This window comes from Phascolarctos cinereus, unplaced genomic scaffold (assembly GCF_003287225.1).
Source record: "Phascolarctos cinereus isolate Bilbo 61053 unplaced genomic scaffold, phaCin_HiC Scaffold_4;HRSCAF=312, whole genome shotgun sequence".
Lineage (NCBI taxonomy): Eukaryota > Metazoa > Chordata > Mammalia > Diprotodontia > Phascolarctidae > Phascolarctos > Phascolarctos cinereus.
In genome coordinates, this window is record NW_027555847.1 from 82,411,629 (window position 1) to 82,423,285 (window position 11,657).

Below are 11,657 nucleotides of genomic sequence, written 5' to 3' on the forward strand. Positions count from 1 at the left end.
CTGTATAAAGTGAGAAGCCACACAGATATTCACACACAGACTATGCACACAAACATTACATATACAGATATGCACAAAGAAATTTGTTTTTCCCCAATCCTCACGGGTTAATTAGTTCTGCAGCACCTCCTGTTTCTTGATGCAGTCTTGGTCTTGTCCCCTGCATGTGCTCCCTGTCTTCCCCAAACTACATCACGCATAGCTCTTTTGTTTCTTTGTTTTTTACCGGGCTATGATATTACTGAGAGCAGGGCCTGTACCTGTGATTCACATGTGAGCCGCTAAATGAAGACTGGGGTGCACAACAGCCGAACTCGGATGTGTTGTCTATGAGATAATCCTGAATCTCTTATTCTCATGACTTCTTCAATCCTGGAAACAAGATACGAGCAAAAAAAAAAGATTTAGGACCCTTGCCTTTTAAAAAAGCATAGACTGAACTGCCAGCAATGTGTTTTTCTGGTGATATCCCTTATACCACTATTGCAGTCCGCTCACATCCACCATGTACCATGTGGGTGACTATCAACTTCAATTCTTCAGAGACCATGATATTCCATTAAATTTAACAATGCAATTCAATTCAACAAGCGGTTATTACTACGTCCCAGACACTGGGGGTACAAAATTCAGACAATCCTCCTCTCAAGTTCTTACATTCTATCGGGGAGCAGGCAGAGGAGCAACATGTATATTAAAATTTTTTTTAATTCAATTTTATTTTATTTTTAGGTGTGCTTTCTCTCTTTCCCATTTACCCTCCCCCAAACCATTTAGAAAGCAAGAAGAGGGGCAACTAGGTGGTTAAAGTGGATAGAGCGCCAGCCTTGGAGTCAGGAGGACCCGAGTTCAAATTCTGCCTCAGACCAAACACTTGACACATACTAGCTGTGTGACCCTAGGCAAGTCACTTAACCCCAATTGCCTAAAATAGTAATAATAATAATAAATAAAAGAAAGCAAGAAGAACAAAACCCACTATAAACATTTCAAGTCAATCAAAACAAATTCATGCATTGGCCATCCCCCACCCCCATCCACCATAATGTTTCAGTCTGTATTCTGAGTGGATCAGCTCTCTATCTGGAGGTGACTGCCACATTTCACTATGAGTCCTCTGGAATTGTGGTTGGTCATTGAGCTGATCAGAGCTCCTAAATATTTCAATGGTGTTTGTCTATACAATATTATCGCATTAATTGTTTTTCCAGTTCTGCTTACTTCACTTTGCATCAGTTCATGCAATTCTTCCCAGGTTTCTCCATTATCTTTTCTTACAGCACAATAGTATTCCATCACATTCATATACCATTACTTGTTCAGTCATTCGCCAGTGGATGGGCATCTCCTTAGTTACCACCACAAAAAAGAGGTACTATAAATATTTTAGTAAATATGAGTCTTTTCCCTCTTTCTTTGATCTTCTTGGGATACAGATCTACCAGTAGTATTTCTGCACAAAAGAGTATGCACGACGTAATAGCCTTTTGGGCACGGTACTAAATGGCTTTCCAGAATGAATGGACCACTTTCTAGTTCTACTAATAGTGCATCAATGTACCTGTTTTCCCATGGCCCCATCTGTACTTGTTATTTTCTTTTTGTGTGTGTGTGTGGGGGGGGGGCAATTGGGGTTAAATGACTTGCCCAGAGTCACACAGCTAGTGAGTGTTATGTGCCTGAGGCCGGATTTGAGCTCAGATTCTTAATCCTGACTCCGGGGCTGGTGCTCTATCCACTGTACCACCTAGCTGCCCCTTCTTTTTTTTTTTTTTCCAATTTTGACAAAAACTTTTACTTGATGGGCGTGGGATGGAACCTCAGAGTTGTTTTAATTTGCATTTCTCTAATTATTAGTAATTTAGAGCATTTTCTTTTTCATATGGCTGTTGGTAGCTTGGATTTCTTCCTCTGAAAATTACCTTTACTATCGTCACAAATGAAATTTAATAAGAAAGCAAACCGAGGCACATTTCTCTGAACAAAATAACATATCATTCATAGGGCACGAACCCTAGAACAAGATGGGTAGATGGCTGCCTCCATTGCCAATATGCAAAACCAAAAGGAGCATGGTAGTCTAATGTTTGATAAACTTAAAGATCCCAAGTACTTGGGCAAAGACCCAGATCAAAAGGATTACCTTCCCTTTTATAGGTTTTGGGGAGCATAGAACAAAGAACAGAACAAGGTAGGTAACATTATGGGGTCGAGGGCAACATGATTGAGTACATAGCTGGGGGAGTGGGGGACAATGTGATTGGCTAGAAGTTGGGAATGGGGGCTAGCAACAACCTCTCCTTCCTTCCTGTGACCAAGAAATGGTCATCGTTTCATTGCAAAGTTAAAAGATAGTCGGCCAGACTTCTTTGGATTGCAAACTAGACATCTTTGAAGGATAACTTAGTGGTGTAAAGATACAAGCCCCAACTCCCTAGTGTCCCCCAAAGATAGCAGAATTCCTTAAGGTGGGAATAGAATAGTGATCAGCAAGAAAACTGGGTTTCTAAACTTGACCCATTACAGGCCAGCTGAATTCTGGACTAAGTTTAGAGACAGAGAACTATTATTTAAGCAGTCATAGGACAAAATCAATGAATTACAAAGCGGATCAGTAAAAAAAAAAATGACAGAATCAATTTAATCTTGTCAATAACCTTTGACCACTTGTCATCTGGGGAATGGCTCTTATAAAGTTGAATCCATTCTCTATCTTAGAAATGAGATTTTTATTAGAAAAACATTTTGCAAAGTTTTTTTTTCCCACTTGCCTGCTTCTCTTCTAATTTTAGCAGAATTAGTTTCATTCATGCAATAACTTTTTAATTTTATGTGATCAAAATCGTTCGTTTTACCTCTTCCTATGAATCTTTCTTTCTCTTGTTTAGCTACGAACTCTTCTCTCCATCGATCTGTCTGTGATCCATGCTTCTCTAATGTTATGCTATGCCTAAATCCTATACCCATCTGAAGTAGGTCTATATTTGGTTTCTGCCACAATGTTTTCCGGTTTTCCCAACAGTTTTTGTTGAATATAGAGTTCTTGTCTAAATACTTGGGATCTTTAAGTTTACCAAACATTAGACTACTGTGCTCCTTTGGTTTTGCATATTGTGAATCTATTTTTTTTTTCTACTGATCAACCTCACCTTTTCTTATCTTGTACCAAATTGTTTTGACGATTACTGCTTAGTATAGTTTGAAATCTGGTACTTCTAGGCCTCTTTCCTTGACACTTGTTTTTCATTAATTCTGTTTATATTCTTGACTTTTTGTTTTTCCAGATAAATTTTGTAATTAAAATTCTATAAAGTGATCTTTGGTGGTAGTTTGATTGATATGGCTTTGAATAAGTAAATTAATTTAGGCCATATTGCTGCTTTATTGTATTGTATTGGCCTAATCATGAGCAAGTAGTATTTCTCCAATTATTTTGATATCAGTTTGTGTAGAGTGTTTTATAATTGTGTTCATATGGTTCCTGTGTGTGTTTTGGCAAGTAGACTCCTATTTTATACTGTTTGTAGTTATTTTAAATGGAATTTATCTTTCTCTTCTTACTGGATTTTGTTGGTCTGACATACAGAAATGATGATGATTTATGTGGGTTTATTTTATGCCTTGCAACTTTGCTGAAGTTGTTAATTGTTTCACTTAGTTTTTTTAGTTCAGTCAGTCTCTTTAAGTAAACCATCATATCTACAAAAAAGGGTAATTTTGTTTCTTCTTTGCCTTTGCTTATTTCCTTGATTTCTTTTTCCTGTTTTATTCATATAGCTAGAGCATTTCTAGCACTGTGTTGAATAGTAATGGTGATAAAAGACATCTTTACCCTTAATCTTGTTAGAAAGGTCTATAATTTATTTCCATTATAAATAAAACTGGCTCTTAGTTGTAGATAGATACTACTTATCATATTAAAGAAAGCTCTGTTTATTTCTGTGCTTTCTAGTATTTTTTTAAAAAACAGGAATGGGTATTGTATCTTGTCAAAAGCCTTTTTCTGTATCTATTGATATAATAATATGATTTTTGTTTTTCTTATTATTAATATGGTCAAGTATGTTCATCATTTCCCTAATATTGAACCAACTCTGTATTCCTGTCATGGAGTATAATCTCTGTGATGTGTCATTCTAGTCTTCTTGCTAATATTTTATTAAATTTTTTTACATCAATATTCATTAGGGATATTGGTTTATAATCTTTCTCTGTTTTCAGACTCTCCATGGTTTGAGTGTGAAGACAATATTTGTGCTGTATAAGGAATTTGTTATGATCCTTTCTTTTTCAAATAGTTTATTTAGAATCAATTGTCCTTTAAATGTTAGATTTGCTTGAAAATCCATCTATTTCTGGAGATTTTCTTTGGAAATGAATAGGCTTCTTCAATTTCTTTTTCTAAGAAAGGGTTGCTTAAACCTTCTGTTTCTTGTTCTGTTAATCTGGGCATTTTTGTATTTTTATAAATATTCATCTATTAAATTTAGGTTGCCATTTTTACTGGCATATAATTGGATGAAATTATTCCAAATAATTTCTTTTTTTCTTCTTATTGGCTGTGAATTTACTTTTTAGTTTTTGATACAGGTAATTTTGTTTTTGTCCTCTTTAAAAAATCAAGTTAGCTAATGATGTTTCTATTTTATTGTTTTTCTTTTCAAAAACCAGTTCCTAGTTTTATTTATTAATTCAATGAGGTTTTTTTCATTCAATTTTGTTACTCTTTGGTGTTATCTTCTTTGAAGTTCATGATTTCTATCTTTGTATTTAATTAGAGGTTTATAATTTATTGGTTTTCCATTGATTTTAGTTATGTGTCCAATTCAATTGATCTGCTTTTTTTTTTAACTGATGAAAGTGTTTAGAGATATGAATTTTCCCCTAAGTACTACTTTAGCTACATTCCAAACATTTTGGTATTTTGTCTCATTTTTGTCATCTTTAATGAAATTATTATTTCAACAATTTGTCTTTAACTCATCTATTTTTTAAAATTTCTAACATTTTTCTTTAAATTTTTGAGTTGCAAATTCTATCCCTCCCTTCTCTCCCCCTCCCTTGGACAGTAAGCAATTGATATAGGTTATACATGTACATGTAAAACATTTCCATATTAGTCATTCCATACAAGAAGACTAGAATAAAAAAAATGAAAAAAAAAGAAAGTGAAAAATAGCATGCTTCAGTCTATATTCAGTCACTATCAGTTCTTTCTCTGGAGGTGGATAGCATGCTTCATCATTAGCCCTTTGGGATTGTCTTGGATCATTGAAATTCACTTATTTTTTAGGATTAAGATATTTAGTCTCCAATTAATTTTAATTTTTGCTTCAAAGGCCCCTTATTGAATGTTATTTTATTGCATTGTGGTCCATAAAAGATGCATTTAATATTTCTGCTTTTCTCAATTTGTCATTCATTTTATGCCTTAATACATAGTGAATTTTGTGAAGATGCCATACACAGCTTAGAAAGTTGTATAATCTTTTCTAGTCTCATTGGTATTCTCTAGAGATCAACTACGTGGTGCAGTGGATAGAGTATTGGACCTGGAGTAAGGAAGACTCATCTTCCTGAGTTCAAATCTGACCTCATACACTTAACCAGGTGTGTGACCCTGGGCAAGTCATTTAACCTGGCTTGTCTCAGTTTCTTATCTGTGAAATGAGCTGGAGGAGGAAACGGCAAACCACTCTAGTATCTCTGCCAAGAAAATTCCAAATGGGGGCAAGAAGAGTCAGACAAGATTGAAAATGACTGGATAATAATAAGTGATCTCTCATATCTAACTTCTCTAAAATTCTGTTTAGGTCCTTCATTTCTTGTCTGGTTAGTCTTTGGTTAGATTTATCTAGGTCTGAGAAGAGATCTCCTATTTGTTGTTTTATTATTTATTTCTCCTTGCAACTCCTTGTAATTTTTCCTTCAGAAATTTAGATGCTATTCCATTTGGTGTATTTTTGTTTAGTATTGGTATTAATCCATTGTCCACGGTATCTTCTAAGCTTCCTAAATGTAGTTTCTCTGCTAGTAGATTTTAATTAGGTCTATTTTTGTTGTTGTTTTGTCTATTTTTTTTAAACTTCAGCTGAAGCATAATAGATTCTGCTCCAGCTCCTTATTTTAACTTTGTGTGCATTTTTCTGTTTAAAGAGTGTTTCTTATAAACAATATATGGTTAGATTCTGTTTTCTAATTCTTTCTGCTATCCTTTTCTTGTTTTAGGAGTGAGCTCATCCCATTTATATTCACAGTGATGATGATTAATTAATTAATCATTATATAAATAATACATAATATAAACTAATTAATAAATAATATGTGAATATAAATAAAAATTAATTAATAATATATACCTTTGTCCTATTCTCATTTCTTTCTTTCTCTTTGTTTCTTGCTTCATCTTTAGTTTGTTTTGCTTTTAACTAATCCTTCTCTTAATCTACCCTCCTTTACCCCTTCCCCACTCTATTGTTTCCCTTCACCCCTTTCCCTCCTATTTCCTTATTGGGCAAAATGTGTTTCTGTACCTACCTATGTATGTGTATATATATAATAGGGGTGTGTGTGTGTGTGTGTGTGTGCGTGTGTGTGTGTGCACATATATATATGTATGTATATATATATATATATATATACATATATATGTATGTATATATATATAAATATAAATATATACATACATATATATGTATGTATATATATATATATATATATATATAAATATAAATATATATAGTCTTCTATCCTTTGACCAGTTCAGATAAAAGTGAGGTTCAAGTGTCAACTGCACCCCCCCACCTCCTCTTTGTTGTATAGATTTCTACTTGTGTGTCCTGTTTATGCGAGATGATTTCCCCCATCCTTTCTATTAACATGTGTATATGTAAATACATATATAATGTATGCAAAACAAAATGAGGGGGGAGGACTCAAATCTAAGATAGTTTGTTAATAATAAATGAGGTTCAAAAGGGCATGAAAGGGAAGAGCAGAATAGAGTCAACATGGATGAGTATGAGGGAACGAGGTGTGATGGTCAGGGAAGGGAGTTTTCGCCTAGGTAGTCTACAATTCAGAATTACAGAGATCTTGAGTGGAACCTTAGGGAAGCAGAGTGTGAGTTTTCAGAGAAGCATTGATGATACTAATTCCACTTCAGTTGCTGAACAGGAAATGGGAAGTAAAGATACACATGCTTCTAGAGTCAGGGTCAGCAGGGCTCTGGAACCAGGGATTATAGAGGAGTGAGGCATACCTGAGGTACTCCCCTTTAATCACTAGCTAGCTCATCTCTTTCCCAAGCTCACTCCAAATGGGTAATGGGGCCCTCAACACTACTCCCCAAATTCCTCTGCCCCACCCCAGCATGCATAGTCACCATTTTAGCTTACTTTAGGGAACTTTGGGGACCAGCTTCCAACCGTGTATGCATTAGTTACTGAAAATCCCCTGATTGGCTACTAAGTCAGAGTCACTGAGGACTCAGGTGATCCTTTGAAAAAGGAAGCAGTTCCCAGTTCCCAGTTTCCTTTTTTCCTTTTTGGCTACAGCTTTTAAAATGACAAGTTGGACCTCTAGCCAGGGGTAGAAGAAGGTTACCAACAGATCTATAGTTCTTCCCTGGGGGTGAAGGTTACCATGGTAATCCTTTTCACATGGCAATTATGACCGAGGGGCTTACCTAGCAGAACCTGTATTGGTACCCTTGGCCACTGTAGGTTCCTTTGTGTTTTTTTGGTAGTTGTCCTTGTGAACCTGAAAGGCCTATTTCCCAAAAAAGGTTATCTCTGTCATTATCTTTCATGGAACTTTCCATGAATTTGACCCACGCATGGTAGACACCTTCTTGAAAGAGAGTCATTAAGGTGGTATTCTGTCCAACTGAATCACATGCTTTTGAATCAACAAGAAATAAGCATGAGTGTATTTTGTTTTCTCTATATCTTTCAGACTATGAAATTGTGGTCTACTATAGCTGATCATTTGTGAAGGCCTGCCCATTCCTTTTTCACATATTTATTTGCCAATGTCTTTCTGTTCCTTTCATCAAAGATGTTCCCAATGAATGTAGGTCATTCTCATAAAGAGATGGGAAAGTAGTCGTTGATAGTTTCTTAGTCACATTTGTTTATTGTTTTTATTTTAAAATATTTTCATTTAAGTATTTTGGGTTTTTAAAAAAATATTATCACAGTTTCCCTGGTATCCATCTGCCTTCCTCTCCCAGAGAGTTTTCCCATATAACAAATAATATTTTAAAGATAAAAATAAAATTAAAAAGAAGAGGAAAAAAATCAACATATATGATCAATACATTGAAAGAGTCTGAAAATATGTGTAATGTATAACACTTATGGCTCTGTTGCTTTAAATCACAGAATGCAAAATGGATAATTTTGATTAAAAAGATTTTCCACAAACAAAATCAGTACAGGTAAGATTAAAAGGAAAGCAGAAAACTGGTAAAGGTCTCATTTCTCAAATATATAGGAAACTGAGCCAAATTTATAAAACTAAGGGCTATTCCCTAGTTAATAAATGGTCAAAGGATATGAACAGGCAGTTTTCAGAAAGGAGAAATCAAAGCTATCAACAGTCACATGAAAAAATGCTCTAAATCACTACTGATTAGAGAGAGAAATACAAATTAAAACAACTCTGAGATACTACCTTACCCCTCACACCTATCAGATTGGCTAATGTGACAGAAAAGGAAAATGACAAGTGCTGGAGATGTGGAAAAATTGGGATACTAATGCACTATTGGTGGAATTGCAAACTGGTCTAACCATTCTGGAGAATAATTTGGAACTACACCCAAAAGACTGTAAAACTGTGCATACCCTTTCACTCAGCAATACCACTACTAGGTCTGTATCCCAAAGAGATTTTTAAAAAATGCTTATAAATGCTTGCTACTATTATTACTACTATTACTACTATTTTAGTTATTAGCTTTCTATGGATGTATTGCCACATATCCAACCAAAATTTGCTTTTTGTAGCTTCCACCATCACTCCTTCTGGGACCAAGAGGCATAAATCTAATCCCTCAATCACAGTATAGCTCTTTCAATACTTGAAGATAGCTATTGTGTGTGTCCTCTCCCTGTTCCTCCTCTCTATGTCTTCCTTTCTCTAAACATCTACACTTCCTTCAGTGATCTTCATGGACCCTACCAACTTGGTCACACTCCTCTGGACATTCTCCAGCTAAGTAAGCATCATTCTTCTTAAAATTCAGCACCCTGAAATGAACACAATATTACAGATGTGGTCTGAACAGGGCAGAATACAACCTCCTTATCCCAGGGAGACACACCGTGCCTTGAGAGAGCAGTCATAGGTGACATTAGCTTATCGGACTTCTCTGTTCCTGCAGTTCACTAAAATGCCATTCTCTATCAATCTAGGTATGTTACTGCCATCTTTTATGTGTGATGCTGAGTTGTAGTTTTAGGAACACAGACTGACAGAATGTGATGATTCTTGGATTGGGAGGAATAGCTCAGATGGACACAATATTAGGTGAGAAAAAAAAATCACTCTCTGGGTAAGAAGGGACTTTAGAGACCATTTAGTGTAATTCCATATTGTATGGAGGAGAAAACACGGTTGAAATACCTTTCCTAAAGTTACCCAGTAAAACAACGTCAGAGCTGGAAATAGAACTCCGGTCTCTTCATTCCCAGCCCAGTCCTCTTTCTATGGTACTGTCCCAATCCTATCAAATGGCTCATCTGAAAGAGGACATAAGCAGGAGGTAGGGAGAAGGCTGGACTGGTATGAAGTGAAGCCCTCCAGTAATTTCTTTCTGCCGTCCAATCCCTCCCCAACAGATACCTGAGATTCCATGGTTAGTGACTAACTCCTTTGGGCTCAGCCATTGACTTTTCCAGGTCTCTCAGGAGCCAAGCAGAGTAGATCTAGTCCCTCTTCCATAGTCCTTGAAGGCAGCCAGCATATCCCCTGAGGCTTCTCATATAACAGAGCTGAAAACATTGGTACAAATTGTTCCTTTTTTCCCCTTCAACTTCTGTCCTTGGGCGATAGCCAGTGGAATTCCTGACAGTGAGATCACTAGGTCAAAGGGCAAAGCCAATTTTATGATCGTGAATCCTCTTGCCAGATGGCTTTCCAAAAATTTCTCCAGGTCACATGGCTACCAGCAATGTGTGTTTCTCCATAGTCCTGTTCTTCTGTTAATCATTTCACACACAAACATGTGTATACCCATATATGTATATATACATGCATGTGTATACATATATTTCCTCTATATATTATATTATATTCCCATGTATTTCCTACATATATACATATATGTATATGCATATATATATATTTCCTATATATAGCTTTTTTGTACATATTTGTTTGCTTGTTGTCTCCCCTATTAGACTGTGAGCTTCTTGAGGGCAGGAATTGTCTTTTGCCTCTTTTTGTGTCCCCAGCACTTAACACAGTGCACTTAAGAAATGCTTTATTGGGCTCAGATTCTTATAATCTAACCAACAGCTCACTAACATTCAAAGTCCTTAAGAGTCTGCCCCAATATAATGGATGTTCTAATAAACCTTGTCTTTGGCTGAAAAAAAAAAGAATGAAATATGCAAAACTAAAACAATTTATATAATAACAACAATGAAATGATTTTGAAAGTTGTTAGAATTATGACTAGTGCCATAGCCATTTGTGAATCTAGAGGACTTATGATGGAACGTGATCTCTCCAATTTGTGGTATATGATTGTAATGGAATATTATTGTGCTATAAGAAATGACAAGCAGGATGATTTCAGAAAAACCTGGAAAGACGAGGACATAGTGAATATAGTGAATGTAGAGAATAGAACCAGGAGAATGTTGTACACAGTAACAGCAATATTGTTCAATGAAGAACTGTGAATAATTTAGCTATTCTCAGCAAAACAATGATCCAAGACAATCCCAAAGGACTAATGATGAAGCACACAATCTGCCCCCAGAAAATAACTGATATTAATTGAATAAATGCTATTTTTCACTTAAAAAAAAAGAAATGCTTTATTGTTTGACTGTCAATATATGTGACCTTCTATTACTTTTTTCTTTTTAGCCAAATTGATGGGCATAGTAGAGTGGCTGAAATCTCAAAACAGTCTGTGACAATTTAAAAGATTTTTCTGGAAAAACCAGAGTTAGAATGGATGGTATATTGGATTTGTCTTTTGGAACCTACTGAATTTTACTGCAAGAAGAGTTGCAACAGCTGCAGGAAGGAAAGCTATCTGGAGGTTTTAGGGCCCTCCAAACTTTGCCAACATTATGCTATGGCAGCCAATAAAGTTCATCTAATTCCAGACTGATCTAAGAGAAGTAAAATGTCCTGGACTAGGGAGGTGAGAGCTATCCTGTACTCTGTCCTGGCCAGATCACATCTGAAGTATTGTAATGAGTCCTGGGCACCACATTTTAGGAAAAATACTGAAAAGTTGGAAAGCATCCACTGTCTTTTAGTAGAGTCAGGTGTCCAAGACTATGAAGAGCCTCTAGTTCATGCTATGTGATGTCCAACTGAATGAATTTGGGATGTTTAGCTTGAAGTCAAGAAGAGTTGGAGAGGGGAGAGGAGAGAAGCAGAGTTGGAGAGGATGATTATTTGAAAGGCTG

At 35.8% G+C, this 11,657-nt stretch overlaps 1 long non-coding RNA gene across 8 annotated transcripts in view; it reads right to left on the reverse strand.

Moving 5' to 3' along the window:
- The window catches only part of LOC110197539 (uncharacterized), a 34,955-nt gene extending 24,920 nt beyond the window's left edge, over window positions 1-10,035 (reverse strand). For 3 of the 8 annotated variants that reach the window (XR_013485860.1, XR_013485858.1, XR_013485859.1), the window contains exons 1-2: window positions 9,850-10,035; window positions 261-372 (exon numbers count right to left, since the gene is read on the reverse strand). This is a non-coding gene — a long non-coding RNA (uncharacterized LOC110197539). The remainder of the gene's footprint in view (window positions 1-260; window positions 373-9,849) is intronic. The other 5 variants (XR_013485854.1, XR_013485853.1, XR_013485857.1 and 2 more) reach the window with 4 other exon arrangements.
- Between the last annotated feature and the right edge of the window lie 1,622 nt (window positions 10,036-11,657).